This window comes from Ailuropoda melanoleuca, chromosome 16 (assembly GCF_002007445.2).
Source record: "Ailuropoda melanoleuca isolate Jingjing chromosome 16, ASM200744v2, whole genome shotgun sequence".
Lineage (NCBI taxonomy): Eukaryota > Metazoa > Chordata > Mammalia > Carnivora > Ursidae > Ailuropoda > Ailuropoda melanoleuca.
This window is the reverse complement of record NC_048233.1, coordinates 68460426-68480673: the sequence shown is the minus strand read 5'-3', so window position 1 is coordinate 68480673 and position 20248 is coordinate 68460426.

Sequence of the window (20248 nt, the reverse complement as noted above, 5' to 3'; positions counted from 1 at the left end):
ATATTTTTTTTTCTAATAAATATGTTTAGGAAGTATTTTGTGAATTTAAGAAGATGTATAAAGAGAATTATTCATTTTCACACTATTTTATATGTGGGTATTTTGGTGGCAAACCAGGCTAAATTTCATTCTGTTAGGTGTCTACTTTATAGATATGTAAAATATTATCTTTACCAGGAAGTTTCAATTAATAACCCTATTTAGACCTTTGTAATGAAAAAAATAGTCCTCTAGACTCTGCGGGGGTGGGAGGAACTGTACAATTAAACTAATTCAGTTGTAATACCTGTCTGGCATTGTGATATAAAAATGATTTAAGATTTTGCTATGCAGGAAGAATGAGCTAAGTTTTATTAAACACCTTCATTTTAACAGGGACTCTTCCAAGGGCAAGGACATTGTATGCATTATTCTAGTTTTCTCTTTCACATATCAGTGTGGCAGCTATAACGCCTGTTTTACAGACTAGAAAGCTGAGGTTCTGAGTACGCAATCAAGGAATACTTGAAATAGATTTTCAAGGTGACAACACACATTATTATTTAATCTTAACCACCCTTTTTAGTTAGAGCCCACCCCTTCCCTATCACTGATCAGAATAATGATATTTACTACAATAATTTCCCCAAGGTTACTGAACTTGTAAACAACAGAAGAGAGTAGAAAGTGAATTGTTTATACTCCAAATCTTGCCCCACCAAGTCTTACTCCACCGTGCTTTAAAATTATTGACTTTCTATCTTCCCCTTACATCTTTGTATTTTACGAGACTGGTGAATAGGAGAGATGAATAAGCCATCACAGGTATACATGATTGTATGTATGTATACATGCACTTATGTAAGTATTAAAAGAATTGGAGGAATTCCACTGTAAGAAGTATAAGGTAAGTTTCCTGCCATCAAAGAGCCTAGACTCTAGACAAGGAGAGTATTCGTGCATTTATACAAAATGCGAGAGGGCGGCAATGTGACACAAATGAGTCATTCAGAAAAGACATAGCATAATTGTGAACACACCACAGGAGCTTCAGAACTTGATACACAAAGAAGGAGCCTAGAGCCCGACCAGTCGATAGTTTTTACTGAATCACACATTATTTGGACTCTGTTCTAAGGAAGCAAAAAGGCCATGAATGAGAGGCGAGTCTAAGATCAGCTTAGCAACTGAATATTAGTTTGTTAAGGAAATAACATAGGCTATAGGGCAAAACCCCATAACAGGACTCAGAGCACCAATGATGCAAGTCTGGGCTCAGTGGGAGTAAACAGTTGAGAAGGAGGAAAAGTCCAAAAATTGTTGACTTGGAAACTTCCAGAGAGAGAGGTTGAGAACAGAAGCCAAGGGCACATTGTAAGTGGTTCAGAATCAGAAATGTAGAAATCATGCTTCCATCTGTGAAGTATAGTAGCTCAGAAACTAGGATCAGCTTGTATGAAGTCTGTCTAAGAGCTAAGGATTTGGAGCTCATAAAGAAGCCAGGAACCACTGAAGCTTTTTTGTGAGGCAGGGTCATCTTTAAAGAGTAGTTTTTAAGGACCTTACTGGAGTTCATATATTTTGTTAGTTTTCATTCAGCAATTTAAAAACTGCCAGCAGAGGAAAACATAGCAGGGGACATCATGATCATTTTCTAACAGAAGAAACACATAAGTGGCCTTTCCTTATGTTTGGAGATGTGTAATAGTAAATTATTTTCTAGGGATGGGGGCAGCATAGGTGCAAGTAAATTCCTTTTCTGGAACCCCACAGAGATGGTGTAACCAGAAGCTGAAACCTACATGCATAGATTAAGTAATCTAGTCTGTAAATGTGTGTGGGTGTACTTTGCAAAAATTATTATGAAATGTTTCAACTTAATAGCCTTTTTTATTTTATTTTTAAAGATTTTATTCACTATTATTATTATTTATTTATTTGTCAGAGAGAGAGAGAGCACAAGCAGGGGCAGCTACAAAAAAACAGGCAGAGGGAGAAGCAGGCTCCCTGCCGAGCAAGGAGCCTGATCCAGGACTCGATCCCAGGACTGTAGAATCACGACCTGAGCCAAAGGGAAACGTTTAAACGACTGAGCCAGCCAGGACCCCCAACTTAATAGCCTTTAAAGGGACTGTTTTCTTCAATTCTCCTTTGACCTCTCTCCACACCTGCCCTTTCTATACATTTATATCTGTCTATTTCTATCACACAAATACTTACATTGACCAGTAGGAAAAAAACATATATTTTGGTTCATCCACTTATTTTTCCTACTAGTCGATGTAAGTAGTTGAGTTAGCAACTCAGTGTAGACTATAAAATATTACCTTCAACAGTATTTGAGTGAAGAAGGCCTAAGAACATCATTGGTCAATATCAGGAAATCAATAATTCACTTATGAAATAAAACTCAAGCATTAAAATTCCAGAAGAATTGGATACTGGACAAAGACAAGGTTTTATTTTTAAAAATTTCTGCTTGAGGAGGCTATACACACAAAGATTTTTATATTGGAAATTGAAATCACAAACCTAGAGGAAGTTTGAACATTTTTTGGACAAGGTTTTCTTCCATAATAAGGAATGAATACCTCTTTGGATGCCTGGGTGGCTCAGTCAGTCATGTGTCTAACTCTTGATTTAGCTCAGGTCATGATCTCAGGGTTGTGAGATTGAGCCCTGCATCCGGGNCCACATACACACACACTCTCTCTCTCAAAAAAAAGGAATACATCTTTGTGGCTGGTTAAAGTCATTCAAATCTAAGTGCTTCATTTAAATACATTCTTCTTTCTAAAAAGAATTCGAAGGACCTCTGTTTAAATAAATAAAAGGCTTGTCTAGTATGAATATTTTAATTGAAATACTTAGAAATATTCAGAAATAGATATGGTCTATGTCAATTATGTTCAATCTGGAATAAACAAATATATGTATATATGAACACATATGTAAATAACATATATACACACAAACACAAATATCATTCCAGAAGTCGCATAGATTAAAAAGTCAGAATCCATTGAAGAAATGACAAGTTTTCCCAGGTAAGATTCCATCAAATAAATGATGGAGGGGAATGTAAGACAGAGAACAAAAAACAAAGGCAACCTTACAAACTGTCTTATTTGAAATTTATGATACTCCGTATATGTATCATTTTTTTCTCCAGCAAGCTTTAGGACACATTGTACATTGTGCTCATCATGACCATTGTACATTTGGCAATATTTGTAAAGATTTATTGCCCATGGATGAATATTACAGAGGTAATTAATTTACTGTGTAAATAAAAGAAGGGAGGCGGGAACTAACAGATTTATTTTATGCAAGGCATTTGAAAATTTAGGGTTAATTTTATAATTGCGGTTCAGATAAGTTAAGTCAATGTTCAAGGTTTGCATGCTAATAAGTGGCAGAATTATTATTAACACTTAAGTTCCTGGCCTACGTACCAACTTATTTTCCCATGTATTAAATTACCTACCACTTTTAGGCCTAACATGACAAACACAGACTTTTGAAAATTCTGATTTCAAAATGATAAATGTCTATTCTAGGGGAAAAAAATGGAAAATAAAGAATTCCAATAGAAACTAGACAAATATTACCAATATATTTGCTACTTGTTATATGCAGTTTCCACTCTGCCATTTCTATGCAAATTCTTATTTACTTTTACTAATTTAGAATTATTCTATATACACCTGTTTACAATATACTTGCTCCTTTTGTGGACATTTTCACTTGCCTATATTATCCTACCTATATCATTATTTTAATGGATCCATAAAAAGATTTATTTATGGAACTAATTATCTATTGTTGGATTTTTGTCATTCCCAACTTTTATTATCAACACTGCTATGATGTACATGCTTCCAGACACTACTGTGTGCATATCCCTAATTAGTTTCTTGTAATAAATTCACAGAAAGACATTTGTTCACTTGAAAGGATATATATTCCTCAATTTACTGATATGTTGCCAAATTACCCTCCCAAAGTTTTTAACTATTTAGATTCTCAAAAACAGGATATGAAAGCACCCATGTACCCATCCATATTATTGCTAAAACTAGATTAAAAAAAAAAAACTTCACATAAAAGCTTTGCCAGTCTTTTGTGAAAAAATATTATTTCAGAGATTTAATTGCCATTTCTTTGATTATTGGTGATGCTGGGAGTGCTTTCATTGGCTTACTGTTTTTTTGTGCATCTTCTTTATAGTAGACTAATTTATTTGTGTCTATTTATCTATTGGGTTTTCAGCTTCTTTTTTAAGAGAAGAGCTTTCATACACGAAAAACATTTTCCGCATATGTTTGCCTCCTCCACCAGTTTTGGTCTTTTATCTTTGTAATTAATTTTATAATCAGATGATTTATATTTAATATAGTCAACTTGCAAATACTTTGAACTTTTCATGTATTTTTGGAAAAGATTTCACCACAATTTAATTAAATCTCTCAATCTCTTTCTGTATTTTCTAGTTCTTTAATGTTTGCATTTTTATATTTAAATATTTAGCAAAGATTTGTTTTGTCATAATGAGATTTTTTTCCTTTTTCCCCTACTATGGTTCGCCAATGTTTCCAATTGTCAAGACTGGTGGAACGCTCACCATACAGTATTTTGTTTATCTTATGTTTATTTTATATCACTTGTGTTAAGAAGCCTGTGACTCAGTTATGCTTATGTAATTTTTCTCTTATACACAATCATTAAGTAATCTGTCCTAGGCCTTTCTTAAATGAGAGAAGCACCTCAGGTTAAAAAGGAACAAATAAGGCTGATGTTAACAGTCCTAATGAGATGTATGCATGCTGTGTCCGTACTATGAAATAAGTCTGTTCTAAACTCAATGAACATGTAACTACAGGTCCCTAAATGGTCTCATCAGGTAAATGGTATTAATATCCTGATTAATAGATTAAAACACAATATTGAGAAAACAAGTTAGAAACTGATAGAAGTAAGATTCAAACCCAGGCAGGCTGACTCTGGTGACTAGGCTATTAAACATTTCACTGTATTTGCCCATAAGTAAAGATAGATGGAGAAGAGAAGACTACAAGGGGTGGAAAAAAGAGGCATAAACTCAGCGAGTGTACAAAAACAGAACATATCCCTTCAGTTATGTTTTGTTGTTTTATTTTTTTTTCTTTTACAGACTTGGAAAGACAAACACTAGGAGTGATTAACATGAAAAATGGAAGCATATTTACCAGTAAGTATGGCCAAAGGTAAAGGGAAGCATTCTCCAAAACAGGCAAGAATTGTAAAGTATTGGTGGTCTTATTTCCCCATAGGTGCATAAATGTATAATGATTGGGGTGATATTAAATTAAATTATTTCCATAAAGGGCACAACAGATATTTCAATGCATCAGCTCCAGATGGACAGTAATGAGAGAGGTGCTAACCACAGTCTCACCACAGTGTTGCCCAAGCACATTTCTATTTTACGGCAAGAATATTCATGTATACTTTACTACAAATTAAGCTGTGACATAGAAAAGAAAGTCAGTAGTTAATGCAAAATTCTCAGATCAAGTCATGTTTATATATATATGTATCATACAACTAAACACACAGACTTTTGTGTATACGTGGATGCGTATGTGTATATACATGTGTATACACACACACACACCCCCCTTACACACCACACATATGCATGTGCAGATGCATACACGCACAGTTCATTTCTAAGAATTCAAAATATTATTGACAAACTGCTGGTAAAAGGATGTTTCTATTTTACCATTGCCTTTGAGTAACTAATTCCTAAAGAGAGGGAAATTCTCTGTGGTCAAGCAATTCAAAACATAAAAAAGCAAAGAAAATGCAAAAGTGCAACATTAAGATTTTCAAGGCAGGAATAAAGAGGGGGTTCAGAAGGAAGGTAGGCAAATGAAATTTTGATATGCTTTACTTCTCAGGATGGCAACTCACTCAGTTAATTGTATCGTTTGCATTTACTTCTAATTTATCATTTTAGTTTATAAATCCCTAACGGTATCAAATCCACTTTCAAACCCATATACACACACTAGTAAAATGGAAGAGCCACTTTATGCATCCCCCTTTATATTCCGTGATGTGGGCACCCCAAAGTTTTTCCACAGTGTTGGAAAAGTGCATACAATTTTCTAAAAGATTTTCACTTTGTTTCACTCCAGGTATTGAAAGATACAAAAGCTATTTGCAGAAGGATTCAGAGTATCTGAGCTCTTTAGATATTTTCTTTTCTGCCATTTGTTTTAAATTCAGGTCAGAAAAGCTAGTGTAATATTGGAATTGAAAAGAGCAACAGTGTTTTGACATTGTAGATCTTGGCATAAACCTTGCTTCACTCACAGTATGAGATGTCATGAAACTCAACTCAGCATAACATAAAATCAAATGGGTTAAAGGAGTTCAAACAGCAAACATCCAGGTGTCTCTGGTGCCCAGCATCTAGTAATGCAACAAGCTTGTGACAAAATATCATCATGCTGGTATTTATTCAATATTTATCGTGTACCCACTCTGTGGCATGGATGGTGTCAAGGATGCAGAAATTAATAAAACATGCTTCTTCTTCTCGAGAAGGAAATGATCAGACAACTAGCATCTACTGAAAAATCACTCACCTGAGCACTTTACTTATACAGTTTTTTTTTTAAAGATTTTATTTATTTATTTGACAGAGATAGAGACAGCCAGTGAGAGAGGGAACACAAGCAGGGGGATTGGGAGAGGAAGAAGCAGGCTCATAGCGGAGGAGCCCGATGTGGGACTCGATCCCAGAATGCCAGGATCACGCCCTGAGCCGAAGGCAGACGCTTAACGACTGCGCCACCGAGGCGCCCCTACTTACACAGTTTTTTAATCCTTACCTTAACCTCATGAATTTGATTATATGATCATTTTACAGAAGTAGAAAGAGGATTCACAAACTGTTGATTAAATTATCTAAGGTACTTAAACAGCAAGTGGCTAATAAATATTTGGAACAGATCTGCCTTAACCACAAAATCTTTATGCTCTGAGTTAGAATATTGCCTCTCCAAAGAGACAACTCAACAGTGCAAAAGTGCAAGAAATCAATGCACTGGGATAAGTACTTTGCATGACTGTATACAAATAACTACATGATAGTCAAAAGGAGGGTAGTGAGTTTGCCTTGAGACTGTTTTTTGTGCATGCAGTGGTATTTTAACTGGGCCTTGGGCCATGAAGTAATAGCCATGCTTTTGCCAGCTAGAGAGCAGTGGAGTGATATATTCCAGGACAAGGGAGCAGCTTGGAAAAAGCATGACATATTAAGGAATCACAACAAAGTTCTGTTTATAGGACAGAGGGGGAAAATGAAGAGCATACTAGAAATATAAATGGAGCCAGGATGGGAAGGACTTTGTTTGCCATTTAAAGAAAAATGGACTTGGGACACCTGGGTGGCTCAGTTGGTGAACCGTCCAACTCTGATTTTGGCTTAGGTCTTCTTTTTTTTTTTCTTTTCTTTCTTTTCTTTAATTCAATTAATTAACATATAGTGTATTATTTATTTATTTCAGAGGTAGAGTTCAGTGATTCTTCAGTCTTATTTAACACCCAGTGCTTATTACATCATTATATCCTGTGCCCTCCTTAATGTCCATCACCCAGTTATACCATCCCACCACCCTTATCCTCTCCAGCAACCCTCAGTTTGTTTCCTATGATTAAGAATTTCTAATGGTTTGTCTTCCTCTCTGATTTCACCTCATTTTTCCCCTCCCTTCCCCCACACTCCTCTGTTTTGTTTCTTAAATTCCACATGTGAGTGGATTCATATGATGTTTGTCTTTCTGTAACTGATGTTTTTTTCTCTTAGCATAATACCCTCTAGTTCTATCCACGTCATTGCAAATGGCAAGACTTCATTCCTTTTGATAGCTGAGTTATATTCCATTATAAACACACACACACACACACACACACACACACACACACACACACACACATACACACACCACATCTTCCTTATCCATTCATTTGTTGATGGACATCCTGGCTCTTCCCATTAATTGGCTATTGTGGACATTGCTGCTATAAACATTGGGGTGCAGGTTCCCCTTCAGATCACTACATTTGTATCTTTGGGGTAAATACCTAGTAGTGCAATTGCTGGGTTGTGGGTAGCTCTATTTTTGACTTTTTGAGGAAGCTCCATACTGCTTTCCAGCTTGCATTCCCACCAACTTCGTAAGAGGGCTCCCCTTTCACTGCATCCTTGCAAACATGTGTTAATTTTAGCCATTCTGACTGGTGTGAGGTGGTATCTCATTGTGGTTTTCATTTGTATTTCCCTGATGCCCAGTGGTGTTGAACATCTTTTCATGTATCTGTTGGCCATTTGGATGTCTTCTTTGGAGAAATGTCTATTCATGTCTTCTGCCTACTTCCTTGATTGGTTCTTTGGGTGTCGAGTCTGGTAAGTTCTTTATAGATTTTGGATACTAGCCCTTTATCTGATAAAACATTTGCAAATATCTTCTCCCATTCTGTAGGTTGTCTTTAGGTTTGTCAACTGTTTCCCTTGCTGTACAAAAGCTTTTTATCTTGATGATAAAAATAGTTCATTTTTGCCTTTGCTTCCCTTGCCTTTGGAGACGTGTCTAGCAAGCAGTTGCTGTAGCAGAGGTCTAAAAGGTTGCTGCCTGTGTTCTCCTCTAGGATTTTGATGGATTCCTGTCTCTCATTTAGGTCTTTCATCCATTTTGAATTTATTTTTGTGCATAGTATAAGAAAGTGGTCCAGTTTCATTCTTCTGCATGTGGCTGTCCAATTTTTCCAACACCATTTGTTGAAGAGACTGTCTTTTTTCCATTGGAAATTCTTTCCTGCTTTGTCGAAGATTAGTTGACCATAGAGTTGAGGGGCCATTTCTGGGATCTCTATTCTGTTCCATTGATCTATGTATCTGTTTTTGTGCCAGTAACACATTGTCTCAATAATTACAGCTTTGAAATATAGCTTGAAGTTTGGAATTGTGATGCCACCAGCTTTGGTTTTCTTTTTCAACATTCCTTTGGCTATTTGAGGTTCCATACAAATTTTAGGATTATTTGGCAATTTCTGATTGCATACAAATTTTAGGATTATTTGTTCCAGCTCTGTGAAAAATGTTGATGGCATTTTGATAGGGACAGCACTGAATGTACAGATTGCTCTAGGTAGCATAGACATTTTAGCATTATTTGTTCTTCCAATCCATGAACATGGAACGTTTTTCCATTTCTTCGTGTCTTCCTCGGTGTCTTCCCAGTTCCTTCATAAGTGTTCTATAATTTTCAGATAAAGGTCCTTTGACTCTTTGGTTAGGTTTATTCCTAGGTATCTTATGATTTTTGGTGCAGTTGTAAATGAGATCAACTCCTTAATTTCTCTTTCTTCTGTCTCATTGTTAGTGTACAGAAATACAATTGATTTCTGTGCATTAATTTTACATCCTGCCATGTTGCTGAATTCCTATATGAGTTCTAGCAATTTTGAGCTGGAGTCTTTTGGGTTTTCCACATAGAGTATCATATAATCTAGGAAGAGCGAGAGTTGACCTCTTCCTTGCCAGTTCAGATACTTTTTATTTCTTTTTGTTTTCTGATTGCTGAAGCTAGGACTTCTAGTACTATATTGAATAACAGTGGTGAGAGTCGCATCCCTGTTGTGTTCCTGACATCAGAGGAAAAGCTCTCAGGTTTTCCCAATTGAGAATGATATTCTCTGTGGGCTTTTCATAGATGGCTTTTATAATAATGAGGTATGTTCCCTCTATCCCTATATTTTGAAGAGTTTTAATAGGAAAGGATGCTGTATTTTGTCAAATGATTTTTTTGCGTCTATTGAGAGGATCACATGGTTCTTGTCCATTCTTTTATTAATGTAATGTACCACACTGATTGATTTGCAGATGTTGAACCACACTTTCATCAGCTTAGGTCTTGATCTCAGGGTCATGAGTTCAAGCACCATGTTGGGCTCTGTGCTGAGTGTGGAGCCTGCTTAAGATTCTTTCTCTCCCTGCCCCTTTCCTCCTCCTTCTCCCCCATTTGCTCTTGCTCTGAAAGAAAGAAAGAAAGAAAGAAAGAAAGAAAGAAAGAAAGAAAGAAAAGAAAAGAAAAGAAAGAAAAATGGAATTTTTTTAATATAGGAAATGGAGTCGTGATGTTTTTAATATGGGGGAAAATAAACATATTTGCATTTATTGACACTTTATTTTTAAAAAACTATTTTTTAAACATATAATAGGCATTTCCCTTATAATGTTTTACATTTATTTGTAAAGATCCTGGCATTGTTGATTTTCATGCAATAAAATAACAGAGGTTGTGGGAGGGGAGAAGGTTTGAGATCAAATTCTTTAAAGATCTCATAAAAAGACAGAAGGAAGGGAGATACAACTCTAATTTTATGTATATTAAAATTTTTAATACAGAAATACTTCACAAATATAGCACTTCACTTGCAAAAAGACATGAGGCTTCTTTTGTGGAATTCAGTGTGGTCCTGTCTTTACAGCCTCTGAGTTTCAAGTAAGAGATTAGAAGCAGAACATCATCATCTTAGGACAAAATGTTATATCACAGAAACAGGTGTTTGGAGATCACATTGCTTTTTTTTTCCTTTTTCATATTTTTAAAAAGGTGTGTATAATTTTCTACTTTTTGTGTACAAAGGAGAAAAATAAGGGGAAAAAAAGAAGTCCTGCTATTTTTATTCTGCTCATTACCCCTTTTACAATGAAGATGCTTATAGGGTATATGAGCCCTGATGGTACAAAATCCTGTTATAAGCACTTCAGTTGCGAGTACCCTGAAAACGCTTTTCTGTCTTACTCAAAACATGGTAATGCGGACACATCAAACTCCCATTTCTTTTAACAGCTTTGTATCTGAAGGTCCTCAGAGTAAACTTCTCTCAGGTTTGTTCTTCTGATAATATATTTTCTCCTTTATTTCAAAAGCGCTATTGTTTCAAAGATTTCTGCTATAATTCATGTGTTTGAATGTCAGTGTTTACTTGGACTTTTGTATTCAGATCACTCACATTTGGAATGACATTTTAAATAGTTTCATAAAGAAAATATGCAAATGCAGAAGAATTTCACCACATATACTTGTGTAGGCTAATGCGTACTGGTAAACTGGCTAAGGGAGAATGCATGTATGTACGTATGTATGTCTGTCTGTCTGGCTGGCTGTATATAGTATATGTTTTGTGTATTACTCCATAAGGTACCCCTTTCAGTGGAATGACTTTTGTGATAACCCAGTGTATACTGGAAGCAGAGACTATGTTTCCCGTGTGAAGAAAATCAAATAAGAGCATGTGCCATTTCCCATTTGTGCAGTTCTCCTCCACTTATTTATCCAACATATATGAAAAAGTAAACATTCCCAACAAATAAGGTAACATAAGGCAACATATGCTCATGGTAAAATTTCAAGAGATAAGATGTATAATGACAAGGTCAGTTTCCAGCCGCATGCCTACTCTTATTCCTCAACAACCAGCTGACCTTGAACCTTTGAATGTGTCCTGAAATATTCTATGTATCAAAGCTTATCAATATTATTAAGCATACCCACTGAGTGCTTTTTAAAATGTGTGACTGGGAACATAGTACATAAAGAGTTCTGCAACTTATTTTTTTTAGATTTTATTTATTTTATTTATCAGAGAGAGAGAGAGAGAGAGCTCACAAGCAGGGGGAGCAGCAGGCAGCCAGAGGGGAAGAAGAAGGCTCCCCGCCAAGCAGGGAGCCTGTTGGGAGACTCAATCCCAGGCCCCGGGGATCATGACCTGAGCCAAAAGCAGATGCCCAACTGACTGAGCCATCTAGGCGTCCCTCAGAACTCTCTTTATTCACTTAGTATTCTTAGTAATTGTCTCATGTCAGCACAAAATTTGACTCATTTTTAGTGGCTTTATAAAATACTTAAAACTTTATTCCTTTTGAAATCTATTTTGGTATAGGATAAAGTAAATAGTCATTTATATTGCTTTCCAGGAAAGAATGCCAAATCTGATGATGGATATATGTAAATATATCCTTCATTGAACCATCTTTGTATTTTTGTAATTAATCCCACAAGAACATCTGTTTTTCTTCACTACGACACTGAATTATGTTTATTAATATCTATTTTAACTTTTTGCATTATTATCCACAGGTATGTTTGTTAAATTCTATTTATGTTCTCTGTGTGTATGATCTTCATGATAGGTTTTACATGAATTATAGCCTAGAATATAACTATTTTGGAAATTTTCTTTGTGTCTTTTTTTTTTTCATTTTTTGTTTGTTTGTTTGTTTTACTATGCCCTGGCCAAATTTAGGATTATCTATTTTTTAAAGGTTTGGTAGTATTTGTGAAATTATCTGGACATATATATGGAGGTAGTTTTTATTATTAACTTTTACCTTTTTTGGAGTGTGATTACTAAATATTTCTGGGTATTAACTTTTGTTTTAGAAATTTTTTAAAGTATTCTTTGTTGCTTAATACATGGAAGTGATTTTTATAATTACTACATGCATACTAGAAAAAATGATATAGTCTTTGTTTATAGGAAAACATTATGTTCCTAGATCTCATATATCATTATTTATTTTTGGCCCATTTGATAAATCATGGCCTGAAAGAGATGAATTAAATCATATGAAAAAAACTTTGCTTCTATTTTCCTTGTATTGTTATGGTGTATTTTTTAATTTATAAACCCTGATGTATATAATTTGGTGTATACACATTAGTCATTGTAAGACCTTCATAGTTAATTCTACCATTTTATATAAAATTATATAATAATTCTATCCAGTTGCACAAAATATTTTTCTTCATCTTAGATGTCTGATAATTTTATGCAAACATGGATCTAGTAAACTGTTCTTTGTTGCTCTTTTTGTGGGCTGTGGTACACTGTTTCAAACTTCTACTCAAATCTTCTTTTAACTTTCAATAATTTTCTTAAATTACCTATTTCAGTATTTGGTCTCTATTTCTGTAATATTTTTTTAGCTCCACAGCTCATTTCTTCCCAGCCCACTGAGATCAACATTGCATGATAGCTTTCACTGCAAACTATCTCTTCTTCTATGCCGCCCCAACTGACTTATTTCATGCGAATATAACAAGTTATTTGATTTAATTTAGCCCTACTTTCTTTCCCTGCTTCTTGAGTTTTGTTTTGTTTTTATTGTTTTGCTATTGTCTTATTTGTTTTGCTTTTTGTTGTTGCTATAGTATGTTTAGGGGTGCCCCCACAACTAGCTTGTGTCATTTTTAACATTTTTTCAAAAATAATGGAGAAAGTCCTTAATATAAATGAAATAATTTGATTAGAGCATGTTGAGTTTAGATATCAGTGAGACATGTTATAAGAGGTGTTTACAAGACATTGGAAATACAGGGTAATTACTTAAGAAAAATATTTTTGTACATAAAGAGGCAGAAATAACACTGCGAAGACAAGCTTAAGAATGTAAATGGAGAAGAAAATTTCATGAGAAACACCTTCCATGGAAAAAGAAATGGTCAACAGATGGATGTTCAAGATCTAATTGGTCAGCCAATCGTCATGTATGAAATACCTATGAGGTTAGAGGTTATGGTATAAGCCTCAAGCAGATAATAATAATAGAGGTCATATATATGTTGTAGATTAAAATTTATTGTCTGAGGCCCATCTCTGTCTCTATCTCTATAGAATATAAAGGACAAAAAAAAAAAAGCTACCAATGAGGAAAAACTCAAAATACTTAACAATAACCGTGACATTAATTTAAAAAATAATAGAGAATTGCTTGGGTCCCCTTAACCTTAGAAACAAAAATAATTATAAAAAGTATAATTTATGACATTATCGTCAAAGCTCTACAAAGATTAAACTTTAAGCATCCAAACTGGGAGAGATTTGAGAGTGAACAGTTACATGGGATGACAAATATAAAGCAGGACTGTCCTGGGCTACTTAGGATGTATTGTCACCTAATTCTGAGGCACTTGATAAAACAAGTGAGTCATTAGTGAAACAAGTATATCAGGTGGTAACACTTTGATTTTACTCTTGATTAATATCAAGCATTGATTTTAACTATACATCCAGCTCTCTTGCTTGTAAGCCAAGTTTCTGTTACTATTTGCTTCAAAGTGCGCTCTCCTGCCACGAATAGAACGTGTGTTTATCTAAGCGACACGTCTTTCCAATTCACCATGCAAGTTTATTTGTCAGTGTAAATAAGTGATTTGCTTTGTCTGACACACAATTCATCCGTTTAGGGTTTCGGGTAGCTGGATCAATTTCTTAATTACTTCTGGAGAGTTGATGCAACTTAGTTGCCAAGCATGGATATATGAGGCCACAGACCTTGGCATCTTCAGGGAACAATGAGTAGAGCAATAATGCTGGCTCAAAGCCAATGAAGTTCAATTTTGACATCAGTGATCCACATTTCTTAAGGAATAATTCCCATCATTGAAGCCAGAGGGTACTAAGCAATGTTCCTTCATCTCCATGGAGCATTAACTGAGAAATTATACTCCAGGCTTCAAACTGGCATTGGTGTTCCTCACTGTCTCTGCACAAAATGCCATTGGTGAAACATCATTTTTTTGGTAGCTCCTTTCCACCCAGACGATAGTCTCTGAAAATCTAATGGAATGTCTTTTTTTTTTATCTTTATTTTCTCAGTCCTCCATTCACTGCACATATTTTTCTGAACTCGTTCTTGTCTCATTCATCTAGGAAAAGTGAGTAGGTCAATAAATTCAGAGGTTTAGGCATTCTTCTTTTTTATTGCATTCTTGGTAGTTCTTATCCCCAGCCAGACACATTAAGTGACAGACAGTGACGGTGGAGGTAATAAGGATATCTTGATTCTAAACCAAAGTAAACAGGCTGTCATAAAAATATGGAATTGAATAGATGACAAACTAAATTCTCTCTCTGAAAGCAATTATTTCTGAACCTCAGATCTAATAATCTGCAATTCTGAAGGCTGAGGGAAGTGCTCATTCGTGGCTCAATCAATTTAACACAGAAACCCACAGGATGATGCAGATAGCAGCCAAGAGGAAAAAATGTTTCTTTGCTCTAAACAAATAATAGATATCTATTCTAATACTTATTGACTCTCAATTTATTACAACAGCAGTATGTTATGCAATCATCTATATCATCAAACAATAGCTTCACTGACTAGTATGACCATATTTTTGTACAGGAATAGAAAGGTAAATGAATGAATAAAAGAATGCTTTCCTTCAGGGAAAGGTAAATGAGTCCCATTAAGCAGATATTTGGTAAAATAATTTTAGCTCTACATAATATTATGCCTTTTAAATAATACATTTAATTGGAGCAGTGGCTTACAACTAATGAATAGCTCTATCTATCTTTTTTTTTAAAAAGACTATGAGAATGACACAGGAGAAATGAAAGCCAATATATAATAATGGTATTACACTACGCGATAATTCTAAGTAGAGACAGGTAAATATAGTTTGAAGAGCTATCAGGAAGCCAGAACTAAATATTTTATCCCTTTTAATCCTCAATCAATGAGATTGCTATTATTTCCATTTTATCTTCAGGAAAAATTAAACTCAGAGTTACAAAATCCTTTACCCAAGGTGACACGGGAAAGTAGAAAAAGTCAAGATTCAAAGACATATCAGTCATATTTCAAAGCCTAGATGCATTCGACTATATCTAACTGATGTGATAGGTTGAATCAAAATATGCTTCTAATATCACCATAATTGAATATAGAATGTTGTCATTGCAATATAGGTCTAGCCACATAAATTTACTTATGAATAAAAGGGCTTATTAAATGTCTCATTCCACAAAAATACTATAAAGTTAAAATAATTGTATTTGTGGATGTCACTTGAAATCCAATTAAGCAATTAGTAGTAAATGTGCATGTAGGTGAATATCTACTATTCTCATTATTTGTTTTCACACCTTAAAATAGTGAATTTAACTGATTAGTGTATAAAATCAGAGCAGTCCATAGCTAGAAAGCATTAAACTTGTATAAAACTTTAATTTTCTAGTAAACTGATACTTGGAGAAGGTGACTTACTCAAGATTTGATAGGAAGAAAGAAAAATTATTCTAAAAATTCATAATTCTTATTTGATATAAGGTAGATTTAAATTTTCTTAAACTCTAAAAAAAAATCCAATGTTTAGCTAATACGGAGAGTTAATTTTGGGTGACCAGAACATTGTTTAACTTATAATGATACATCATTTATAATGAAAAGTGCCTCCCATAAATTGCTTCTTGTATGTCTTTCTTCTTAAATTTGAATTGCTATAAGTTGTCTAGTACTTTTCTGTTCATTATTCCTGTAATTTTATTCTTTTCTCTTTGGGATATAACTATAATTGGTAACTATAATATAGAATTATAGATTATATCACTATTATTTAAAATTAGAAAAAGAGTTCATTTTAAGTGTTTTGAAAAGGCAAGATGTTTGGGCAATGTTTATACTGCAAACTACAGCTACCCAGAAACATATAAGGTTTCAAATCTGGTGGAGAATAAGTCCAGTTTTGTGATAGATGTATACAAGACTACAACACTGTTCACATAATTGCAAGGTGGCATTTATAGCTTAGGTAGATATATGTAGCCTACACTGGAGACATAGTATTACGGTCTTCACATTTACCATTGAGGCAGAGAGCAGTCTGCATTACTGGGAAAACTGTATAGGTTTAGCTTTTCTCCCATAACTGAACTTCACGATTTTCTTCCATAGAGAGTGAAGATACCTACAGAGGAGGACAACACACAGTAATGTACTTCATACCTGACAAGTGTTCTTCTAAGCCCATCCCATATTTTCACTCATTTAAGCCTCCAGGCAATACTAAAGGATTTTTTTATCACCGTGCTTTATGGATAAATAACTGATGTACACAGGTTAATAAGCCTGGTATTCTCTACAATTGCTCCACTATTTCTCTCAAACATTATGAAATCACTGAATTTTAAATGTCCCCACCTCAATCTTCCCTGAATGCTGTTTGCAAACGGAAAAGTTACATATAACCTTCACATCGCCTAGCTGTTTAAATATGTTTTATAGATGAAGTTGAAACTGACAGCAGATGGTGCTTGGGGAGAGTCCATTATTTTCCCTTCTTCCATCACATAATAGCAGTTTTTACTATCCTCTCCTCCCTCCATACATTTACCCCATCAGAATAACCTTCCAAGAGATTAACTAAAGAAGCTATTTTTTACAAATATATACTTGGCACACGTCTTTATACATATATAGAAAAAAACAGATTTTAGCCACACATTTAAATGTTGATCAACCATTTCTGTTCCATAATCTCATAATGTCTCCACTGTTTTTGCTCTTACATTTATCATCCCTAGGTTTTAAGTGATAATTTAAAATGTGGGCATTGATTATTAATGATTTTATTCTATAAGGACTCTAAAGGTTACAAGAACCATTCGCTCTTCATTTCAGAAGAAAGGAAAAGGTTCTCAGCTAATTAGAGATTCTCTAAAGTTCAAATGATAAGGTCAAAAATAGACATTATTTTTTATCTAGAAGTATAAACACTGTTTATCAATAAGCATGGTCCAAAGCATGATCACAGCAAATTTTGGTGTCACAAGGGGAGTAAAATAACCCTTTCAAGAAGGAAATGCTAAAAAAACATAAATAAATAAATAAATAATATATTAAATTCGGAAATGATTCTCCAAAATGTTTTTTTACCAATTTGCAATCTGAAAATATGTTAATATATAAACAAAAACGTTGGGTGATCATTAAATATAAAGGGAATGCTTAAAATAAGAAAAAAAGTGAATGTGATTTTATTCTCATTAAATTTTCAATCTGTAATTTTCTAAAATTATGTATTTTAGTATATAGCAAAATGATGATACAGCTTCTAAAAGAACCACCTAGTGATTGGATGCTAAATGAAGTTTAAACTCATGGTAAACAAAGGGGGAAAAAAGATATTTTGATTTGAAATATAAACAAATGCACACCATTTCTTTCAGAAATGCCATAATGCACATTTGATTCCCCACAAAAATGAAAGAAATATTTTATAAAATTTGGCTTATTTGCTTATAAATTTGTTTTTTTTAATCTGCTTAACAGAAGGTGCAACTGGATATACGAAGTACTTAGTATTCCCACCAGCAGTGCACGAGGCTCTTAGTAGAGCCCTTAAATAAATAAGTGCACAGCCCTTCTAAAAACTACTGTGGATTTTACACAGAGCATGTGAATAGAGGATGTCACTCCAAAGCAACAAACTGTACATTTGACTGCGTCTTCCAAGTCTAAAACCCTAAAGAAAGTATTAACTTTTTAAGTTGAAAATGGGTAATATTGAATTAGTTATATATGGATTATTTCCCACAGGGTGTGTCAGTTAACCATTGCTTCCTAACAAAATCTCAATGGCCTACAATCCATCTTTCATCCCTTTTATGGAAAAAACCAAATAGAGAAGTCATGGGTAGGGAGAGGTGTTTTTTATTTGTTTATTTAAGTGTCTGTGGTTAAATCTACCACAAAAGATACACAAAGAATAAAATCAGAATATTTTGGACAATGGGTGGTATTGCCAAAAATAATCAAATTGTTATGCATTTGTGATCATAAGAATAAATAGATTTGCATCAGGGGAATGCAAATCAAAACCACAATCAGATATCGTCTCATAAAGTCAAAACACAAGAAACAAGTGTTGGTGAGGATGTGGAGAAAAAGGAACCCTCGTGCACTCCTGGTGGGAATGCAAACTGGTGCAGCCACTGTGGAAAACAGCGTGGAGGTGCCTCAAAAAATTAAAAATAGAATTATCATATGATCCAGTAATTCCACTACTGGGGGTATTGACAAAGAGTATATAAAGACACTAATTCAAAAAGATACATGCAGCCTTCTGTTTATTGCAGCATTATTTACAATAGCCAAGTTATGGAAGCAACCCAAGTGTCATCAATAGATGAATGGATAAAGAAGATGTGGTGTATATGTACACACAATGGAATGTTACTTAGTCATAAAATATAATGGAATCTTGCCATTTGCAACAATATGAATGGACCTAGAGGGTATAATGGGCTGAGTGAAATAAGTCAGTCAGAGAAAGACTAATGCCATATAATTTCACTCAGAAATGGAATTTAAGAAACAAAACAAAGAAAGAAAGAAAAAAAGATACAAACCAAAAAACAGACTCTTAACTATAGAGAAGTGATGGTTACCAGAGGAGAGGTGGGGGGATGGGTGAAATAGGTGAAGAGGGCTAAGAGTACACTTATCATGATGAGCACTGAGTAATATACAGAGTTACTAAATCATCATATTGTACACTTGAAAGTAATATAGCACTGTATGTTGAGCATAATGGAATTTTAAAAATGTAAACAAAAACCGAATAAACCAATTTGATACAAAAGTAATTTTTGCCACAAAACCCAAATAGTTGTAATAAGCAATCACAAAGTATGAACACATTGCATTTAGCTGCCCCATCTCCTTAAGCTCCTCTTGGTTGTGACAATTTCAGACTCTTCTTGTTTTTGATAACCTTGACAATTTCAAGGAGTACTCACTCATCAGGTGTTTTATAAAATGCCCTTGAATAGGCGATTTGTCTGATGCTTTTCTCCTGACTATATGAAGGCTATAGATTTTTTGGTAGAAGGACTGCAGAGGTGAAATGGTTTTTATCACACCACATGAGGGGTACATGCTATCACCATGACCTAGCACTTTTGATGTTAACCTTGATTATCTGGAAGAGGTAACATTTGTCAGGGTTCTCCACTGTTAAGTAATACATGTTCCCCCTTCTTTATTTTTCCTGCTTACTAATGTTTGGATGTACCATAGTTTGTATATTCATTCATCCACTGAAGGACATCTAAGCAGTTTCCAGTTTGGGGAGATTATTAATAAAGATGCCGTTTTAAATAGTCATGTGCAATGTTTTATACAGAGATAAGTTTTCAAGTCAGCTGGATATATGCCTAAGAGTACTATTACTGTATCATATGGTAAGACTATGCTTAACATTGTGAGAAATTGATGACTTTCCTTCCAAAGTGGCTGTGCTTTTTCTGTCTCAATGAGCAAGAGTTCTCACTGCGGGGCACCCAGGTGGCTCAGTCCATTGAGCATCTGACTCTTGATTTCGGCTCAGATCATGATCTCAGGGTTGTGAAATCA